This window comes from Prionailurus viverrinus, chromosome B2 (assembly GCF_022837055.1).
Source record: "Prionailurus viverrinus isolate Anna chromosome B2, UM_Priviv_1.0, whole genome shotgun sequence".
Taxonomy (NCBI): Eukaryota; Metazoa; Chordata; class Mammalia; order Carnivora; family Felidae; genus Prionailurus; species Prionailurus viverrinus.
In genome coordinates, this window is record NC_062565.1 from 24266090 (window position 1) to 24289339 (window position 23250).

General features: G+C 36.3%; 1 long non-coding RNA gene across 1 annotated transcript; it reads left to right on the forward strand.

Annotated features, from left to right (window-relative positions):
* The first annotated feature begins 2 nt into the window (after positions 1 to 2).
* On the forward strand, positions 3 to 22980 carry LOC125165986 (uncharacterized). The gene is made up of 3 exons (XR_007152295.1): positions 3 to 171; positions 19563 to 19752; positions 22486 to 22980. It is a non-coding gene; the product is annotated as an uncharacterized LOC125165986 (long non-coding RNA).
* Positions 22981 to 23250: the final 270 nt, after the last annotated feature.

Here is a 23250-nt window from a genome sequence, read left to right on the forward strand (position 1 = left end):
CGGGGACAGAGCGCACGAGCGCCATGACGCAAGTTCCGGGACGGGGGTTGGGCGTGTGGAAGTATAGGCGGCACCTGCCAAGGGTTTAGTGACCAGTGACTGGGGCTTGCCCGGTAGTTAGTATTAGCACCGAACGTTTGGCTCTGGAAACTTGCTAGAGAAGGGACCAGAGTGAGTAGGATATCGGTATTTTGTGTGCGGTTCCGAGAACTGGTTTCACGGTGGGGCCCACAAGTTGAGTTAATTCTCCAACTAGGGCAAACAATATGATTTGGCTGCGGGGCTGCGTTGGAGGCATAATACCTCGTTACTGGTTAGATAACCCAATCTCAAGTGGCATTGAAGGAGAGTTGGTGAAAGACATTTTGAGAATACTGGGAAGTTAGGGCTGTTTTAGAGTGTAAATGTCTTTTAATATGGAATTATTAATTGTTAGATTTATTTGAAACGTTTGAATTTCTTTCAGCTTTTACTGTTCAAGAGTAACGATTCAGGAGACTTTAGGTTTGCTGGTTCAGTAACATTTTTGGTCCAAATCACTTAATGCGATTTGGTTTTTCTGTAATAATGAATTCTACAGTAATGGGATTAAATGAAATGTTTTATGAGAAAATATGTACTGGCTCTTGGAGAGCTTTTAACACCATGTAGGTTTTTACGTTCTCTCAAAAATATCTTTATACCATGATACCTGAAATCAGGTGACCATCACTTTCATTCTTACTGAGTTTGGTTTAACCATAGAAATTGGAGCTCATACACCTGGCTTGTTATATATCTTGGTTTTCGGAGGGGAAGATTTACAAACATTCGTACAAAATGAGTCTTTCGTTGGTTGACTCCTTAACCTGTTTAAAATGTTCAGCGTTTTACCTTTGTGGACTCTCTTAATATGGAACACTAATCCTTGCGTAATTACTGATTTTTGTGGATTCCCTTTCCTCCCCAACTCCATTGTAGCATTTCTTTATGTGGTCCTTAATTACATCGTTTTCTTTGTGAAGGATTTTTCTTGTTCTTAACAATGAGATTCAGGTTTAATAACTTGGAAGACTTTTTTTCAGAGGAAAAAGGTTCCAGAAATATGTTAAGGATGGTTTCTATCTTAAACCATATATTTATCTATGGGATTTCAGAGCTCTAATTGCTTCCTGCCTCTAGATTCAAATCCCTGTATACCTTTTCAAATAGTATGAATTCAGCCTTATATTTATGGTTTATTCTCTGTCCCACTCCACGTGAAGGCAAGGCCACGTGTCCTTGTAGCCAGATTGGCTCAAAGGTATTAAAATAACAAAAAAAAAATTTTAAAATAAAATTTAAGTTAAAAGAGATGAACATAGTGTATGTATGTGTAAACCTATTAGATTTCTTCTTGGAAATAAGTGCAAACCTGTAAGATGTCATCTTGGATATAAAGTAGAATATACTTTAAGGCAAAAGAAGCCTAGCACACTGGCACTTGGAGGTAAGGGAACTTGCTTATGATGACTCAGTTCCCAAGTGCCAAGCCAGGGTATGAAATGAAATCTAACATGCAAGTCTGTGCTCTTTCCCTCTTACTCTGCTGCTTCCCACAGAAATGTCATTTGTTTAGCATCTATTTATTGAGTACCCACCAACACAGCTCTTTGATATTCAAATGTGTTTTGAGTTAAAGGTAATGGCGAAAAAAATAAGGGGGAGGTCCCTTTAAAAAATAAAAAAATAAAGGTAATGGAAAGAACACTGTATTACCATCCAGATACACCTTATTTTCTCTGGGTCCAGAGGCTGTAGTCTCTTCCTTGTTGCTGAGTAGCAGAGAGCTCACAGGTCAATTCCAATTTCCTCAATCATATTATTATCTCCCTGGTCCCCTCTGCTTTATGATTCTAAAAAATTTCTTAATTGAATTATAGTTGACATGCAATGTTACATTAGTTTCTAATGTAAAACACAGTAATTTGACAATTTAATATGCGTTACCTGTGCTAGCCATGCTATATGAGTTGTGGGTAAAAATGGGCAGAACAGACGCTAAATTATTCAGGTTTGAAGCCACATTATGACTGGCTCAAGTTTAGACTTGGACAAACGCTTCACGTTTTTTTGTTTGTTTTATTTTTTAAAGCATAGAAAAAGAAGGAACTCTTCACAAAATGATACTGGCAAATTTCCATTGAGATTTTCTCACCAATTCGCTTGCACGGTTACTACCAGTTCAGACCGCACTAGGAGGGATTTGTCAAGGATTCCCCCAAAGTTGTGTTGCAGTTTTGGAAGAATAGGATTTAGGGAAGGCAGGGTTAAAATTAAAGCAAACATCACTTATTAGTTTAATAATTCCGCAAACGTTTAGTAAGAGAAACGTAAACCCAACTTTTCACTCTTGCTGCTTTTCCTCCCAGATTTCGAGAACCTCTGCACCTTAGAGCCGCAGGCATTCCTACACCTAGCAGGCGCGGAAGCGACAGCATAGCCGCAGCACCCGCCCGCCGGAAGTCCCAGACGCGACGGCGCCTCCGCGAGTACGCGCTTCCCTGTCTGTGGGCGCTCCGCCCGCGCGCCCAGGGTAGCGCGTGCGTGCGTGCATGTGTGCGTGCGTCAGGGGCAAGGGGTGGGCGTGCCTGAGGCGGCCGCGGCCCGCCTTACCAGGCAGAGCCCGCCCTGTAGCGGCGGATGCAGGATAAGAGCTGATTATTTCTAGTCGGTACCTTCGCGCCGCGCCTGGCCGACCCGCCCAGCTACTGTGTCTCCTCCTTCCGGCCTTGAGCCTGCGCTCTTTGGTCCCTGTCAGGCGCGCCGCTCTTGCCGGTTTTACCGACAAGGCGGTTTCCCGGAGTCGCCCGGCCGGTCCGACTGGTACTGAGTAGGTCCTACCTAGAAGCCGCGGCCTGGGGGCCCCGGGGACCTGGCGTCGCGGGCTCCCGCGTCCATGAGACACCTTGTTGACCCCCGTGAAGACCGAATTCAAAAAAGCAGAGGTCGACTTTGTTTTGCCAACAGAGAGCGTAAAACCCACAACGCTTGGCGCCCTACTACCAAAAAAGTTTACTGGCCCCGAGACAAGGTTTTGAGAACAAGCCTGCGGTTTTGACTTTTTTTTTTTTTTAACCACCTTTCCTTCCTTTTAAGTATTAACTACTTTCGTGCAAGATACACACTCCAGAGGTAGTTTGGAAATGCTTTTGAATTACGTTCTTTCTGTGGAAAGAGATAATTAGGTTTGGACCATCTAAGCTACACGGGCATCAATCTCGATAAGCTCTTAATAGGCCCATTTTAACGTAGGCTACAAAGAAAATAGAGTATCATAAGATCCTTTGAAGAAAACTGGTCCATGGAAAGTCCCCAGATGTCAATTATAAGACTGTAGATCACCTTTTAAATAAGTTTTACCTAGTTTAGATCCAGACCTGAAATCTATAGCTGGGAAGACACTGGAGGCTGAGTTTTTCTTTTACAAACAAAACTTTTTGTTCCATGTAATTTAGGGTTTTCTTTTTGTTGTTGTTGTTTTAAAAGCAGTTCTGACGCATTCACGAAAATCTGGAAAATACAAATACAAAAGAAAACAAAACCGCCCAAGTTCTATTGCCCAAACTGGACCAACATTAATGTATTGGCTTATTTTGACCTATTTCCATATGAAATATTAAATTTTTTGTACTCCTGAGTAGAATGTGATAGTTGGCTTTTTCATGTAACATACCCATATATTCTACATAATTCTAGTTTCAGTAAGCATTTTTACATGATGTCCTTTTTTTTCACTGTTACTGGATGTCTATGTCATTTTAGTTTTGTACTATTGTATATGCCTATGATGAAGCCGAATTTACCATAGTATTTACAACACGACCGTTCAAGGCAATGGGCTTCACCACTCTGCCACTTCCAGCAACTTATTTAACCTTTCTGAGCCTCATTTAAAATTTTTTTTTTCAACGTTTATTTATTTTTGGGACAGAGACAGAGCATGAACGGGGGAGGGTCAGAGAGAGAGGGAGACACAGAATCGGAAACAGGCTCCAGGCTCTGAGCCCTCAGCCCAGAAGCTGACTCGGGGCTCGAACTCACGGACCGCGAGATCGTGACCTGGCTGAAGTCGGACGCTTAACCAACTGCGCCACCCAGGCGCCCCCCTGAGCCTCATTTTACACATCAGTAACATGAGGCTAAGAGTTCTCATCACAAAGTGTTATTATGAGAATTAATTGAAATAATGCACGAAAGTGCCTGGATCATATATTGGTAAATACTACCATTTCTACATGTAAAATTTTTTTCAATTTTTGATTTTTAAAATTTCTCTTGTTCTATTTTTTTTAAATTAGTGACATGCATGGTTTATTTCCAGATTTTGTATATAGTTAAATACTATCACCACATTGGGTCTAAGAGGTTTTATACGCAGCTTTTTATATATTTTACTACATAAGTTATTCATCAAAACATAAGTTAGAAATACTTCTTTGCAATAAAAAACTATATTTGGCTATAATTTACCCATATATAATTATTATTCACATTTTATAGTAGGTCCTATTTCTCACTTTTTATACATACACACGTTATTTTTAAGAATTACATTATAAACAAGGGGTTCAGTGCAAAGAGAGTGCAGTAAGTAGGGAAAAAGCTGAAAAAAAAAGGTAGTAGAATTTAGATTTCATTTCAGATTTACAAAGTAAGTTCAGGGTTGAGGAACAATCTGATTTAATTAATTTTAGGAGGTTCACTTGGCTGCTGTATGAGGCTACACAGCAGGGCACCAGAGAACAAAAGGTGGAATCCAGTTAGGAGTGTAATTCAGTATTCCTGGTGAGTGATGATGGTGTTTCAACCAGGGTGGAAATGGAAAAAGTGGCTGGATTCTGGATACAATTTGAAAGGACAAGCTATAGAATTCATTGATTCATTGGATGTGGGGTGCAAGGGACAGTGAGTTAACAGTTTGTGGCTCAAGCAATTGGATGGCAGTTGCTGCTTACAGAGATAGAGACTGAAGGAAGAGCAAATTTTAAGTGGGGGAAATGAAGGTTCTGTTTTAGTCATATCATGCTTCAGACTGTCTTAGATGTCTAATTGAAAGTGGGGTCTTAATGACTTCAATTATTATTCAGTTTTGTTTGTTTTTCCTTTCATTTCTGTTATTTGGTGCATTAATGTTTATAAACATTTTCCGTTTGGGTTGACACTTTTATCATTCCAAATGTCCCTCTTTTGAAAAATGTTTAGTTTATTTTGTCTTGTATTAGTACAGCAATTCAGCTTTCCACTGGTTGTTGCTTACATGATATACCATTGTTGTGTGTCTCCTATAAACAGCACATAGTTGGATCTTATTTTTTTTAGTCTTGTCTAAAGATCTCAGCCTTTTGATTAGAATGTTTCATTCATTTGCATTCAATGTATTGGTACAGTTGGATTTATGTCTGCCATTTTACTTTGTTTCCTATGTGTCTAATGTGGTTTTCGTTCCTCTGTCTCTTTTTCACTACTTTATTTTGCATCAGGTGAATATTTCCTAATGGAGAAGTTTACTTTCTTTAGTAATTTTCTTTCACTTTTTTCCTACTTTTTAAAAAATTGATACATAATTAACACACAGTGTTACATTTGTTTCAAGTGTACAATATAATGAATCAGCAATTCTGTACATTACTCTGGCTCATCACAATCAGTGTACTCTTAATCCCCTTGATCTATCTCACCCATCCACCCACCTCCCTTCTGGCAATCACTAATTTGTTCTCTGTGTCTAAGAGTCTGTTTTTGTTGTTGTTTTGTTTCTTAAATTTTCATCTGTGAATGAAATCATATGGTATTCGTGTTTGTATGTCTGACTTATTTCACTTAGCATTGTACCCTTTAGGTCCATTCATGTTGTTGCAAATGACAACATCTTATCCTTTTATATGGCTGAATAATATTTCATTGTATATATGTACCACATCATCTTTATCCATTCATCTATGGATGGACACTTGGGTTGCTTCCAAATCTTGGCTATTGTAATAATGGTGCAATAAACATAGGGTTGAATATATCTTTTCCAATTAGTGTTTTAAGTTTCTTTGGGTAAATATTCAGTAGTGGAATTACTGGATCATTCTATTTGTAATTTTTAATCTTTTGAGGAACCTCCATAATGTTTTCTACAGTGGCTGGACCGACTTATATTATTCACTAGCAGTGTACAAGGATTTCTTTTTTTCCACATCTTTGCAACACTTGTTGTTTCTTGTCTTTTTGATTCTAGCCATTCTAACAGGTGTAAAATGATATCGCATGTGGTTTTGATTTGCATTTTCCTGCTGATTTGTGATGTTGAGTATCTTTTCATGTGCTTATTGGCCATCTGTATGTCTTTTTTGGAAAAATGTGTATTCAGGTGCTCTGCCCATTTTTAATCAGGTTATTCTTGTTTTTGTTTGTTTTTGTTTTTGTTTTTTGGTGTTAGGTTGTATGGTTTCTTTATATACTTTGGATATTAACTCCTTATCAGACATATAATTTGCAAATATATTCTCCTATTCATTAGGTTGCCTTGTCGTTTTGTTAATGGTTTCCTTTGCTGTGCAAACGCTGTTTCTTTTGTGTCTCACTAGTCTGATTTTGCTTTACTTCGTGTTGCCTGAAGAGACATACCTAGAAAAATTGTGTGATGGCTGATGTCAAAGAAATTACTGCCTATGTTTTCTTCTGGGAGTTATATGGTTTTAGGTCTCACATTTAGGTCTTTAATTTACTTTGAGTTTATTTTTGTGCATCATGTAATATAGAGTTCCAGTTTCATTCTTTTGCATATAGCTGACCAGTTTTCCCAACACTATTTGTTAAACAGACTGTCTTTTCCCCACTGTGTTTTCTTACCTCTTTTGTCATAGATTAATTTACCATATAAGTGTGGGGTTTTTTTCTGGGCTATTTTGTTCTATTGATCTATGTGTCTAGATTACTGCAGCTTTGTAGTATAACTTGAAATCTGGAGTTATGATGCCCTCAGCCTTGTTCTTTCTCAAGGTTGCTCTGGCTATTTGAGATTGTGTGTCCACACAGTTTTAGTATTATTTGTTCTAGTTCTGTGAAAAATGCTGTTGGTTTTTTGACAGGGATTGCATTATATCTGTAGATTGCTTTGGGTATATGGACATTTTAACAGTATTCATTCTTCTAATCCATGAGCATGGAATACCTTTCTATTTGTGTTGTCTTTAATTTCTTTCATCAACGTTTCATAGTTTTCAGAGTACAAGTCTTTCACCTCCTTGGTTAACTTTATTCCTAGGTATTTTTTCCCCACTTTTTTTGAGTTTGTTGTTTTTTGTTTCTTGTTTTTTTTTAGTGGTTCCCTTCCACATTGACAATAGATTATTTTTAAAATTTTATGCCTTGTAGAAAAGATTGAACATTAGTCCTTTTGTATGTCAAGTGTATCTCAGTAAAACTGGGAGAACAAAAAGGATTTAACAGCAGTCTTTTAAAATGCCTTTTCATACATTCTTTTCTGTTTTTTTTTTCCTATTTGTAGATCTGCATTGTTAAATTAATGAATTAAAATTTAAATTCTAGTACATTTCATGTAATCCTGACATTTATCAGAGGAAAGCATAATGCCCAATCCTTCTTATTTCCTAGGGGAAGGCTTGGAAGCTCAAACGGCAACTGTTAGAAATACTTTATTTAGACCCATAGGTGTGAGCTTTACCAGATTTCCATTTTCTTAGGTCTTTAAAAATTTTTCTGACCAGTATTTTCTAATTTCCAGTATACAAGTGTTACACACATTTTGTTAAATTTATCCTTACATGTTTCACATTTACTGGTGCCATAGTATTTGTTAAATATTATTTGTAATTGTTTACTGCTACATGTAGAATATAAATGATATTTGCGTGTTGACTGTATATTTTGCAACTTTGTTAAACTCATTATTTCTAGTAGTTTTACTTTAGAACTCTTAGGATTTTCTATATATAATCATCTTGTTTTCCAAATAAAAACTTTTACTTCTTCCGTTCCAAGTCATATGATTTTCAAAGTAATAGATGTTATTGCTTATGAAAGTTTTAAAAATACAGGAAAATTAAGCAGACAGTACAAAGTGTTCCTATATTCTTTCCCCACCTGTACAATTTCTGCTATTAACATCTTGCATCTATGTGGTACACCTGTTACAATTAATGAATCAATATTGATACATTATTATTAACTGAAGTACATAGTTTACATTAAGGTCAACTCTTTGTAGTTACAGTTCTATGCATTTTGACCCATGTTTAATGTATCCACTATTGTTTAAGGTATCCACTATTGTAATATCATACAGAGTAGTTTGCCCTAAAAATCTCTTGTGTTCCTCCCATTGATCCCTTCTTTTCTTCCACTGAACCCTTGGCAACCATTATCTCCATAGTTTTGTATTTTCTAGAATATCATATACTTAGAATCATAAAATATATAGTCTTTGCAGATTTGCTTTTATTCAGCAATAAAAGTTTTAAGTTTTCTTACATGTCTTTTTGTATGTGTGTGGGAGGCTTCATAGTTCATTCTTTTTATTGCTAAATAATATTTCTTTGGGTGTACCACAATTTATCCATTCATCTATTGAGTTTTCCATTTTTAGCAGTTCTGAATAAAGGTGCTATAAAATATCAATGTGCAGGTTTTTGTATGGTCACAACTTTTCAACTCAAATGGGTAAACATGTAGAAAACAATTTCTGGATCATGCAGTGTCTTAATATACTCAGCAGCTACAGCAAAATATTACAGACTGCGTGACTTAAAAAGCAGATTTCTTTATACATATATATATGTATATATATGTGTGTGTGTGTGTGTGTGTGTATATATATATATATATATATATATATAATTTATTGTCAAATTGGCTTCCACACATACACCCAGTGCTCATCCCAAAGGTGCCTCCTCAATGCCCATCACTCACTTTCCCCTCTCCGCACCCCCCCCAATCTTCAGTTTGTTCTCAGTATTTAAGAGTCTCTTATGGTTTGCCTCCTTCCCTTTCTGAACTTCTTTTTTTCCCCCTTCCCCTCCCCCCTGGTCTTCTGTTGAGTTTCTCAGGATCCACATAAAAGTGAAAACATATGGTATCTGTCTTTCCCTGTATGACTTATTTCACTTAGCATAACACTCTCCAGTCCCATCCACGTTACTACAAAAGGCCATATTTCATTCTTTCTCATTGCCAAGTAGTATTCCATTGTGTATATAAACCACAACTTCTTTATCCATTCATCAGTTGATAGACATTTAGGTTTTCTCCACAATTTGGCTATTGTTGAAAGTGCTGCTATAAACATTGGGGCACAAGTGCCCCATGCATCAGCACTCCTGTATCCCTTGGGTAAGTTCCCAGCAGTGCTATTACTGGGTCATAGGGTAGATCTATTTTTAATTTTTTGAGGAACCTTCACGCTGTTTTCCAGAGTGGCTGCACCAGTTTGCATTCCCACCAACATTGCAAGAGCGTTCCCATTTCTCCACATCCTCTCCAGCATCTATAGTCTCCTGATTTGTTCATTTTAGCCACTCTGACTGGCATGAGGTGGTATCTTAGTGTGGTTTTGATTTGTATTTCCCTGATGAGGAGTGATGTTGAGCATCTTTTCATGTGCCTGTTGGCCATCTAGATGTCTTCTTTAGAGAAGTGTCTGGTCATGTCTTCTGCCCATTTCTTCACTGGATTATTTGCTTTTCGGGTGTGGAGTTTGGTGAGTTCTTTATAGATTTTGGATACTAGCCTTTTGTCCGATATGTCATTTGCAAATATCTTTTCCCATTCCATTGGTTGCCTTTTAGTTTTGTTGATTGTTTCCTTTGCTGTGCAGAAGCTTTTTATCTTCATGAGGTCCCAATAGTTCATTTTTGCTTTTAATTCCCTTGCCTTTGGAGATGTGTCGAGTAAGAAATTGCTGCAGCTGAGGTCAGAGAGGTTTTTTCCTGCTTTCTCCTCTAGGGTTTTGATGGTTTCCTGTCTCACATTCAAGTCCTTCATCCCTTTTGAGTTTGTTTTTGTGAATGATGTGAGAAAGTGGTCTAGCTTCAATCTTCTGCATGTTGCTGTCCAATTCTCCCAGCACCATTTGTTAAAGAGACTGTCTTTTTTCCATTGGATATTCTTTCCTGCTTTGTCAAAGATTAGTTGGCCATACATTTTGTGGGTCCAATTCTGGAGTCTCTGTTCTACTCTATTGGCCTATGTGTCTGTTTTTGTACCAATACCATGCTGTCTTGATGATAACAGCTTTGTAGTAGAGGCTAAAGTCTGGGATTGTGATACCTCCCACTTTGATCTTCTTCAGAATTACTTTGGCTATTCAGGGTCTCTTGTGGTTCCATACAAATTTTAGGATTGCTTGTTCTAGCTTCGGGAAGAATGCTGGTGCAATTTTGATTGGGATTGCATTGAATGTGTAGATTGCTTTGGGTAGTATTGACATTTTAACAATATTTATTCTTCCAATTCATGAGCATGGAATGTTTTTCCATTTCTTTTTATCTTCTTCAATTTCCTTCATAAGCTTTCTATGGTTTTCTGCATACAGATCTTTTACATCTTGGTTAGGTTTATTCCTAAGTATTTTATGGTTCTTGGTGCAATTGTGAATGGGATCAGTTTCTTTACTGGTCTTTCTGTTGCTTTATTATTGGTGTAAAAAATGCAACTGATTTCTGTACATTAATTTTGTATCCTGCGACTTTGCTGAATTCATGTATTAGTTCTAACAGACTTTTCATGGAGTCTGTCAGGTTTTCCATGTATAGTATCATGTCATCTACAAAAAACAGCAGAAATTTTTTGTCTTCTCAGATTTTGGGGAGGCCATAAGTCCAAGATCAAGGTGTGGGAAAATTTCATTTTTGGTGAGGCCTTTCCTTCTGGTTTGATTTGCTTTTCTGATGTGTCCTCACTTGTTTCTGAGAGACAGACATCTCTGGTGTCTCTTCCTTTGCTTATAAAGACAATCCTATCAGAATAAGGCCATACCTTTCTGACCTCAATTAAACTTTACCCCTTAAGGCCTTATTTCCAAATGCAGTCATACTGGGGATAAGGCTTCAACATAAGAATTTTTGGAGGACACATTTCAGTCTATAACATACCACAAGATTTTGTTGGGGTGGGGGGTAGGAGGTGGGGAAAATGGGTGAAGGTGGTCAGTGTGTACAGACTTTCAGTTATAAGAGGAATAAGTTTGGGAGACATAATGTACAGCATGGTGAGTAAAGTTAACAATACTGTATTGTACATTTGAAGTTGCTAATAGAGTAGATTTTAAAACTTCTCACTACACACACACAAAATTATAACTATGTGAGGTAATGGCTGCATTGACTAACTTTATTGTGGCAGTCATTTTTGAATATACATCAAATCATTACGTTGTACTCCTTTAACTTACATATTAATGCTATATGTCATTTATATCTCAATAAAGCTGGGGGAAAAATAACAACTATGTTTAGCTTTGTAAGAAACTGCCAAATTTTCAAAGAGCCTGTTCCATTTTGCATTTCCACTAGCAATGAATGAGAGTTGCTCCATATCATCACCAGTTTTAGGTATTGTTAGTTTTTGGATATTAGCCATTTTATTAAATTTTTTTTTCAATGTTTATTTATTTTTGGGACAGAGACACAGCATGAACGGGGGAGAGGCAGAGAGAGAGGGAGACACAGAATCGGAAACAGGCTCCAGGCTCTGAGCCATCAGCCCAGAGCCTGACGCGGGGCTGGAACTCACGGACCGCGAGATCGTGACCTGGCTGAAGTCGGACGCTTAACCGACTGTGCCACCCAGGCGCCCCGGATATTAGCCATTTTAATAGATGTGTAGTAGTATCTCATTGTTGTTTCAATTTGCAATTATGACATGATAGTTAGCATCTTTTTGTGTGATTATTTGCCACCTGTGTGTCTTCTTTCATAAGGTGCCTGTTCAGATCTTTTGATCAGTTTTTGATATGATTTTTTTTTTTTTAGCTTGTTGATGTGATGGATTATATTAACTTATTTCATTAAATGTTGAACCAGCTTTGTAGTCCTGGCATAAATTCTACGTGGTCATGGCTTACAGTTCTTTCTGTACATTATTAGGTTAGATTTCCTAATATTTTGTTTTGGAATTTTATATCTATGTTCATAAGTAATATTGGTCTGTAATTTTACCTTCTTTGTAATGTGTATAACCACTTTTGGTATAAAAGTATTGTATAACTGAATGAGTTAGGGATTATTTCCCTCTGATACTGTTTTCTAGAAGAGATGATGAAGAATTGGTATCATTTCTTCCTTGAATATCTGGTAGAATTCAACAGTGAATCCTTTTGAAACTAGAGCTTTATTTTTTGGAAGGTTATTAATTACCAATTCAATTTTTAAAAAATGTTTATTTATTTTTGAGAGAGAGAGAGAGAGAGAGAGCAGAGGAGGGGCAGCGAGAGAGGGAGACACAGAATCTGAAGCAGGCTCCAGGCTCTAAGCTGTCAGCACAGAGCCCAATGTGGGGCTCAAATTCATGAACTGTGAGATCATGACCTGAGCCTAAGTCAGATGCTTAACCAACTGAGCCATCCAGGTGCACCTGATTCAATTTCTTTAGTCGACATAGGCATATTCATATATTCATCCTTGTGTGAAATGTAGTTTGTGTCTTTTAAGAAATTGGTCCATTTCATCTAAGTTATCATATTTGTGGGCATGGAGTTATTCACAATATTCCTTTATTATTTGTTTAATGTCCATGGGATCAATGGAAATGGCCCTTTTTTCATTTCTGATGTTGGTGTTTATGGCTTCCCCTTTTTTTCTTAGTCTGACCAGAGGTATATCAATTTATTGATTTATTGATCTTCTCAAAGAACCAGACTTTGATTTCTTCGATATTTCTCTCTTGATGTCCTGTTTTTAATTTCATTGTTTCTACTCCAATTTTTATTGTTCATTGTAATTTGGCTGCCTTATATTTCTCTTTTCTCTCTAGTTTCATAATGTGGAACTAGAATATTAACTTTAGATTCTTTTTTTCTAATTTATGCTTTCAATGCTGTACATTTACCTTTAAGCACTGCTTTTGCTGTATCCCACAATATTCATAAATTGTATTTTCATTTTCATTTAAAGTATTTTAAAATTTCTCTTGAGACGTATTTGACCCATAAATAGTTTAATCTCCAAATGTGTTCAGATTTCCTAGCTATCTTTCTGTTAATGATTTCTAGTTTTATTTTATTGTGGTCTAAGAGCATATTGTCTGTGATTTCTACTTTCTTACATTTTTCAAGGTGTGTTTTGTGGTTCAAAATATGGTCTCTCGGTGAATGGTGTATATGACCTTGAGAAAAATATGTATTTTTTGTTGTTGTTGAATAAATATTATATAAATACTAGAGTATAAACTGTAGTTTCTCAGTTTGATCCTGTTGATTAATGATGCTGTTTAATTCAACTATATCCTTACTGATGTTCTACCTGCTGGATTTGCCAATTACTGATAGAAGTTTGTTGAAGTCTCCAAGTGAAATAGTGGGTTCATCTATTTCTCTTTGCAGTTCTATCAGTTTTTGCCTTATGTATCATAACGCTCTGTTGTTAGGTGCATACACATTAAGGATTATTATGCTGTGTTGGAGAATTTTATTTATCATGATGTAATGACACTCTACCTTTTATAAGTTTCCTTGTTCTTAAGTCAGCTTTGTCTGAAATTAATATATATGTTCCAGCTTTCTTTTGATTAGAGTTAACATCCCTTTCCTTTTAGTCTGGGTCATTATATTTCATGTGGGTTTCTTTAGACAATGTATAGTTGGATCTTGTTTTTGATTCCCTCTGTGTTTTAATGGAAGTATTTGGACCATGCATATTTAAATGATTGATATGATTGGATTGATATATATAATGTTTTCAATTATATTCTATTTATTGTACTTTCTGTTTTTTCCCCCTGTTTTCTGCTTTGTCTGCTTTTAGTTGAGTAATTTATGATTCTGTTTTCTATTCAAAATCTTCAATTATACTTAAAAATTTTGAATGGTTTCTTTACATTTGCAATATACATTTACAACTAATCTAAGTCCACTTTTAAGGAACACTATAGGACGTGGATTAAAATGGAGTCTTCCCAATTTCTTGCTCTTGTCTCCATTGCTGTCATTCATTTCACTTATTTTTCATATCCTATAATCACCCAATACATTTTTGCCATTGTTACTTTTAACAGACATTTATTTTATGTTAAGAATAATAAAAGTGAAAGGTTTTGTTTTACTTTCATTTATTCTTCCTCTCCAGGACTCTGCCTGGCAACTTCCAGCTGCTTCAGAATCTCAGAACACCAACTGCTGATAACTTAATTTAGCAGGACCACTACATTGTATGGGAGATCCCCTCCTTTTCTGCAATATGCAGGCCAAAAGCTGTGGCAGCTTTAGGGCTTCCTTCATTTGATTTTCTTTTCTCAATGCCTATAGTTCTGTGCTTCCTCTTGTCCAATATATGAAAACAGTTGGTTTTTTATTTTGTCAAGTTTTTTGTTAAGGCAGGAGGATAAATCTAGTTCTCATTCAATATATAAGGAACTAAAAGTTCTGTAATGAATTTTCAACATAGTTAATAGCATAAGCTTGGATTCTAAAAATTTATTGCATAGATCCTGAAATGTATCCATTTTGTTGTATGAATTCTGTGTAGTTGCAGACTATGTCTTTGTTTTACTTTCTTATGTATATCACAAGTAAATTATCAATTTCATATGCCAGATAGTTGAATGCAATATTAAACATCATTTATTAACTTTAACATCATTGTCTTTTTAGGAATCTAACATTTATTAATCACTGATTCCTTAGCATCTATGTTAGTTAGTCAAGTCTTCTTAAAGTTTACTGTATGTAAAAATAATCTGGAAAATCTTATTAAAATATAGATTCTTATTTAGTAGGTATGGGCTGAGGCTTGACTTTCTGCAATGCTAAAAAGTATCTATGGGATCCATAGACCCCACTTAGAGAAGCAAGGAGTTCATTTTCCCAGTATTATAGAGGAAACATATGTTTAGAGTATGTCAAAACAAGGGTACCAGTTTATAGGGTGAACAGAAGATTTTCTTATTTGATATTTTTTTTTTTTTAATTTTTTTTTTCAATGTTTATTTATTTTTGGGACAGAGAGAGACAGAGCATGAACGGGGGAGGGGAGAGAGAGAGGGAGACACAGAATCGGAAACAGGCTCCAGGCTCTGAGCCATCAGCCCAGAGCCTGACGCGGGGCTCGAACTCACGGACCGCGAGATCGTGACCTGGCTGAAGTCGGACGCTTAACCGACTGCGCCACCCAGGCGCCCCTTTATTTGATATTTTTAAAAGATCATTGTAATAGGGTGCCTGGGTGGCTCAGTTGGTTAAGCATCCGACTTCGGCTCAGGTCATGATCTTGCAGTCCGTGAGTTTGAACCCCATGTCAGGCTCTGTACTGACAGCTCAGAGCCTGGAGCCTGTTTCAGATTCTGTGTCTCCATCTTTCTCTCTCCTCCCCCACTCATGCTCTGTCTCTCTCTTCTGAAAAATAAATAAACATTAAAAAAAAATTAAAAAGATAATTTTAATAATGGGTGAGACTATCTTTTCAACATTCTGTATTCTTGGAGTCTTTCTCAAAGACTAGTTGACTGTTATGCATGTTTTATTTCTGGGATATGGATGTCTTTCTGAATGGCTTTTATTTATTTTTCTTGCCTAATTGCTTTGGCTAAGACTTCCAGTACTATGTGGAATACAGGTGGTAAGAGTGGGAACCCCTGTTTTGTTCCTTATCTTAGAGGAAAAGGTTTCAGCTTTCACCATCAACAGATGAATGGATAAGGAAAACCTGGTGTGTGTGTGTGGGGGGGGGGTTGCATATTATTTAGCCATAAAAAGAAGGAAGTCTTGTCATTTGTGATGACATGGATGAGCCTAGAAGATATTATGCTAAGTGAAATAAACCAAACACAGAAAGACAAATACTATATGAGATCACTTACATGTGGAATCTAAAAGAGTCACATTCATAGAACCAGGGAGTACAGTAGTGTTTGCTAGGGGCTAAGGTCCAAGGATGCAAACTTTCAGTTAAGGGATGAATAAGTTCTGGGGACCTAATGTGTAGTGTGGCGATTATTGTTAATTAACTGTATTGTATACTCAACATTTGTTTGCTAAGACAGTAGATCTTTATTTTTTTTTACCATCAAAAAAAAAGCTAACTGTGTAAGGTGATGGATGTGTTAATTAACATGATTATAATAATTATCTCACAGTGTCTGCATATATTAACTCATTATGTTGTATATTTTTTTAAAAGTCACATGTATAACTGAAATATATAACATTTTATTTACCAATCATACCTCAATAAATCTGAGGAAAAAAAGAAATATAAGAAAACCTCAGAAATTTGTTCCACTGCCTTACATTCATTCTATGTATTAATATTATTTTATTCTGAATATATGGTAGGGGAATGACCATTAGCCTTTAGGATTTTAGGGCTGCTAATGTTCCTAATCCATATTATCCCAGATTTGATCCTTTCTCTGTACAGTCATACTAAATCAGGCATTTATACTCATAAAACAATTCTTCTAATCTTTCCTGTTTTTAGTTTCTTCCTGAACCTATGACAGTGGATCTCAAACATTTTGTTCTTTGGAACCCTTTATATCCTTAAAAATTAATGGGAAACTTTTAATTATGTGGGTTATACCTATCGATATTTGCTGTAATAGATATTAAAATAGAGAAATTTAAAAATGCTTATTGATCAAGTAATTTAAAATATCAATAATAAGCCCATTGTACATTAATATAATTTGTAGTTTTTAATGAAAATGACTATTTCTCACTGTGCACTTTAGCATTCTGAAAATACATGGTTGACTGATGTATTTAGGAAATGTTTTCTGAATAAAAGCATATGAATTTTTAAAAATTAGAAATATAAAGTTTATGTGGTTTTTACTAACAATATTTATATACTTACTAACTTCACTTTTAGTAAAATTTGCCTTGGAAACATGTTTATCTCTAATTAAGTGATATCTTAGTAAATCAACTATCACAGAATTTGTTTGATAAAAATTAGCCCTCAGTTATCCCTTGGCATAGGAAAGATTGGAAAGAATGTAGGACTCCTTGGCACAGTACTGGCTGTAATTGTGGATGAAGAGGCAGTGACTTAGTTTCATGTTTAGAGGTCCTACACAAGCTAGACACGGGCCCCAGGAAATGCTAGATGTACTCATCAGGAGAGGAAGTGAGCTGTCGAGTGTGATCTCAGGGAAGCAAGAAAGAGGAGTGCAGTATGAAGGTGTGTTTAGTGGAGTCCTCATGACCAGATGAAAGATGAAGACTCCAATAACGGATTCAGAATTCTAGAATACTGTCTTTTATCTAATGCAGTCTGTCATTAGTATTACATTTTCTGAACCATGAATAACAGTAATCTCCTATTCTTATCAGAAAATTATTATATATTTTATTTACTTCACACATTTTTGGAGTGCCTACTGTGTCTTAAGCATTGTTTAGGCATTGGGAAAACGATGGCGAACTTAAGATACATAAGATCCTTGCTCTCATGTAGCTTATATTCTAGTTGGTAGGAAACATACAATAGTAAGTGCTGTGAAAAGATGAAGCAGAATGATGTGGTAGGAGAGAGCTATTTGAGAGGATGCCTCTCAGACGCTTCTCTGAGGAAATGACATTTGAACTGAGCCTTGAATAATACAAAGTGAGGAGCCATTAGGGAGAAGAATGTTCCAAACATGAGCAAGTATAAAACACCTGAGAAGGGGGTACATTTGATGTGTTCAAAAGACAGGAAGAAGACTTGTGTTCCCACTAAATACAGTTGATTCCATTTTGTGAGATCACTAAAACATTCCAGTTTTGTGCATTTAATTCTTGTACAGGATCTCTATAAGAAATTGGTCAAATGGACTAACCTGCTATTCATGTGTTCATTTAACAGCTCTAATTACTGAATACAAATTTATGTGGCATAATACTCTCCTGACTTTCCTCCTGTATGGGTCTCTGGGGCTCCTACTGTTACCTTTCTAGCTTAGCCTTGAGTCTCACATATTCTCTGTGATCTCTAAGTGATCTCATCCATTGCTATTGTTTGTCATTTATGTACTAGCTAATTGACACATTTACTTGGATACATGACAGAAATCTGAACATGAACATGCTTCAAACTGAATTATCATTCCCCCTTCCCAATTTAGACTCCTTTTGTCGCAGTATATGAGATATCTCTGTTCTTGAGTTGCTCAAACCAGTTAATATCTAGTCCATCATCATGTTCTATTAATTTTACCTTTATTTAAGAAATGTTTATTTATTTACTTTGAGAAAGACAAAGAGAGAGAGTGAGCATGAGCAGGGGAGGGACAGAGAGAGAGGAAGAGAGAGAATCCCAAGCAGGCTCCACACTGTCAGCTCAGAGCCTGATTCGGGGCTCCATCTCACGAACCATGAGATCATGACCTGAGCTGAATTCAAGAGTTGGACGCTTAACTAACTGAGCCACGCAGGCACCACTAACTTTAAAATGTATATTAAATTCAGTGATTTCTTTTCTATTCCCTTGTTACTACCTTAACCCAGGCCTCTGTCTTGTTGGAATGCCTGCAGTTGTCTCTTTTATGATTTCTCTACTTCCGCCTTTGCTTTGCTTCAAACCATTCTCTACCCAGAAACTGAAGTAAGCTTTTAAAAGTATGAATTAGATCATGTCACTTTACTGCTTAATGTGTAATGCTGTAATGGCACCCTGGAATTTTGAAATCAAACTTCATAACATGGCATGCAAAACCCTGATGATTTAGGCTCTATTGTTTAGTCTCCTCTTTCAGCCATGCTGGCCTTGTTTTCATCCTGAAATATGCCATATTTTTTCTTATCTTAAGGCCTGAGGTTTTTGCTGTTTATTCTGCCTGGATTTCTCTTTTCTCTCTCTTTACCTTGATTACTACAACCTATTCTTCAGATGTTGTACACAAAGGGGCCTTTCTTTGAATGATAGCCTTCCTTCTGGTCTGAATATCAATATAATATCAATATAACAGGAACTATCTTTCTTTTGACTCTTAAAACTTCCTGTTATTTTCCCTAATCAAACTGTCAGCATATTTATTTTATTAAAAAATTTTTTTTAATGTTTATTTTGAGAGAGAGAGATAAAGAGAGAGAGAGAGAGAGAGCACAAGATGGGGAGGGACAGAGAGAGAGAGAGGGAGATGCAGAATCTATAGCAGGCTCCAGGCTCTGAGCTGTCAGTACAGAGCCTGATGCAGGGCCTGAACTCGTGAACCATGAGATCATGACCTGAGTGGAAGTTGGACACTCAGCTGACGGAGTCAACCAGAAGCCCCATCAAACTGTCAGTATATTTATTTGTATGTTTATTTGCTTGGTGTCTGTTTTTTCTTTCTAGGTTATAAGTTACATGACAGCAGACCATGTATCTTTTGTTTGTCTTTCATTGTGTACCTAGCTCCTAACACAATACTTGTACATCGTACTCAAGAAGTATAGTATTTGATGAATGGATATAAGAAGATAAGAGCCTGTACTAGAATGATACCATTGACAACAGGAAGGAAAGTGTGAATAATAAAGCTCTTGATGAACTCATAGTGGGTAGTTATGATACAGCTACCAGACGGATTCAAGAAATATTTTTGGTGAGTACACTAAGCAGTTGTTGTTGTTGTTGGTGGTGGTGGTGGTTGTGGTGGTGGTGTGTGGTAGCTACCTAACACAGAGGAATGATATTTATGGTGTCTGCCCAATATGTAGGAATGATATATACATCACACATCTCAGTGATGTGTGTAACCTTTCCCAGTACTTGTGATGACTAAAGTCAGGTGAGGTTCAATTCTAAAGATTGAAACATTCCATTCCAATGGAAAGCCTGGAGAAGTTCCATTGTAGGACATGATCCATGACTTTGGAAGTCCACTCATCTATGAATTAGTGAAACAATTACAAAAATCCCTCACTGTTTTGAAGTCATATGATTATGGGCTTTCATGTTTAGTGTCATCATTAAGAGTTTGAGGAAGTAGCTAGGGAGATAACTGTTTACCTACATTAAGACTTCAAGCAATGCTATTCTTCATAGATTTTGTTGAGGATTGATCAGCCCTGACTATTGCAGTGTTCAAAGCTCTTGGTTTCTTCTGAGATAGATTGTGGTCACAACCAACAGAGACTAAACAAAGAGCAGTAAATGAAAAAAAAACTTGTTCAACTACTCACTTTGACTATTTGAGCTTTAAAAAGATGGGGGCGCCTGGGTGGCGCAGTCGGTTAAGCGTCCGACTTCAGCCAGGTCACGATCTCGCGGTCCGTGAGTTCGAGCCCCGCGTCAGGCTCTGGGCTGATGGCTCAGAGCCTGGAGCCTGTTTCTGATTCTGTGTCTCCCTCTCTCTCTGCCCCTCCCCCGTTCATGCTCTGTCTCTCTCTGTCCTAAAAATAAATAAACGTTGAAAAAAAAAATTTAAAAAAAAGATGTAGAAGTACTTGAAACAAGTGACTGAACTGAAAATTTTTGATTATGATCTTTATTTATTTTGTAAATATTAGGATTTTATTATTGTGCATAAACTTGGTACATGATGCAATTCTATAATATTAAATAAGCATGATATATGCCAATCCATGTACCCCAAAGATTAAATTGGAAGGTATTTAGTCATTTAACTAAGTAATTTATTATAGGATTCCTGTGAAATCAAGGTCCTACATATCAGAGACTCAGTGGATGAAGTTTCAGTTCAATTCTACAAACATTCATTGAGTACCTTTTATGTACTGGTTGCTTTGTTCTAGAAGCTGAATGATATCACTTAAACTAGGTATATGTGAACTAGTTATGACAAAGTGAGACTAGTTATTGGCAAGGATTTGTGTATCTCTGTACATCTCCCATAAGAGGGCAGCAAAGGACCAGCATAATTTTGTTATCATGCAATCTTGCACCAGAGATTGGTTCACTTAGAAAACCTAAATAACGGAAATCTTGCAAGAGAAAGGGAAAACAGAGGGCATAGTTACAGTTTTGCTTAGTTTCCAGGTTATCTTTTGTCTGGTATAATATGGTTTTTGTACCACATAGCAGATTATCTCACAAGGATTGTGGTATCAGTGATAGTTTAATGATTGAATGTTGGCCATGGGGTCAGTTGTTGGGGTTTGAACGCCTGCAGCATGACTTACCAGCTGCATAACCTGGAAAGACTACTTAACCTTTCTAAACCTCAGTTTCTTCATCTACTAAAAAAGGAGGGGGCTGTGTTAAAGACTGGCAGTGCCTACTTTACATGGTTTTAATAAACACAAATTTCTGTATCCTGGAAATGCTAAGAGCAATTAAAAGTTGGAACTAGAAAAAAACTAGCCCAATAGCCTACCAGACTTGGATGTATACTATTTGCTTAAAATCCTGGTTAGGGTCTGATGAAAGAAAGTATAGGCCATTGCCGAGTTAGCTACTTCTATATATATGTATAGAAGAACACACACACACACACACACACACACACACATATATATATATATATTTTTTTTTTTTTTGAGGGAGAGGTGAAAATGAGCAAGGGGCAGAGAGAGAGAGGGAGAGAGAGAGAAGTAGGGCTCACCAGCAGTGGGGCTCGAGTTCACCCCATGCAGGACTCGAACTCACAAACCATGAGATCATGACCTGAGCTGAAGTCAGATTCTTAACCAACTGAGCCACTCAGGCACCCCTACTTCTATATTTTTAAATTAACGTATATTTGTATACCAATGATTATTTATTCATATAATTTCTGAAACCAATTAAATACATTTAATCTTTTATAAACTACCAGTTATAAAAGAAATCATGACAATGAAAGGTACAGAGGAAACATAGTAATATTGTTATAACTTTGGTGACAGATAGTGACTGTACTTATGGTGGTGAACACTGCATAATGCATGTGATTGTTGAAATGCTATGTTGTACACCTGAAAGAAATACAATATTGTATGCCAACCATACCTCAATTAAAAATAAAATAATAAATTAAAAAAACTTGGACTATCTCAAATAGCATATCTTAATTTGGTTACTCCAATTGTTTTCTAAGCAAAAAAATAAGTGAGCTTGTTGCATCCTGATTTAATTCTCACAAATTTATTGTGATAACTTTGTTTCTTCTTATTTATGACATTTTTCATGTTGTTCTTTTTTAAAACATTCTTGATTATTTTTTCCCCTTTGCCTGTGAAACTTCATTAAGTATGGTTCTCTTTTGATCTCTTGTACTTAAATTTTTACTAGCCATATTTGACACATATCTTTTTATCAATGGTGGGAATTATTGAGTATCTTAACTTCTGACTTTCAAATAAGACAGTTAGATTGATTTTTCTTTTTTTGTAAGTGGGTTCCACGCCTAGCACAGAGTGCAATGCAGGGCTGAAGCTCACAACCATGGGATCAAGACCTGAGCAGAGATCAAGAGTCAGAGGCTCAACTGACAGAGCTACTCAGGTGCCCCTGATTTCTTTTTTTAGATCTCCCTTTGTGACATGCTTATTATATTTTGATAAATAATTTAAAATTTTAGTCTGAGATTATTGTTACATTTTGTTTGTTTGTTTGTGTGTGTCTTTTTAAGATGCACCTCAAGTGGTGCACAGAAATAGATCACTAATATCTGGTTCTTGACATTTTCACTGTTGGTCCATGCAAAGCCTGCATTTGTTTTTTACTTTGTTTAATACTGATTAAGCATCCATGAAGTTGCTATCCAATTCAACCCCAGAATCTTGATATTATGTCTGTCTCTTCTCATTCCTTGCCTACCTGAATTTGGGACCTCGGTTATTCCTTTATTTTCTGCCCATTTCCCCTTTGCTTTACATGGCTTTATTTTATCTCTATGCTTCTTAAAATTTTATTTTAAATACTTACTTCTAATTTTACTTTAAAAAAGAATTATGGGCCACCTGTGTCATAGTTTTAACCCATAGATATTGTATATCTTTTATTAGATTATTTGTAGGTACTTGGTATTCTCTGATACTATTGAAAATGATATCTTCCTTTTTCAAAAATATTTTCCAGGTATTTGTTATTGGTGTAAAGAAATACAGTTGACTTTTGTACAACAACCTTATATCCACTCACTTTGTTAAACTCTCGT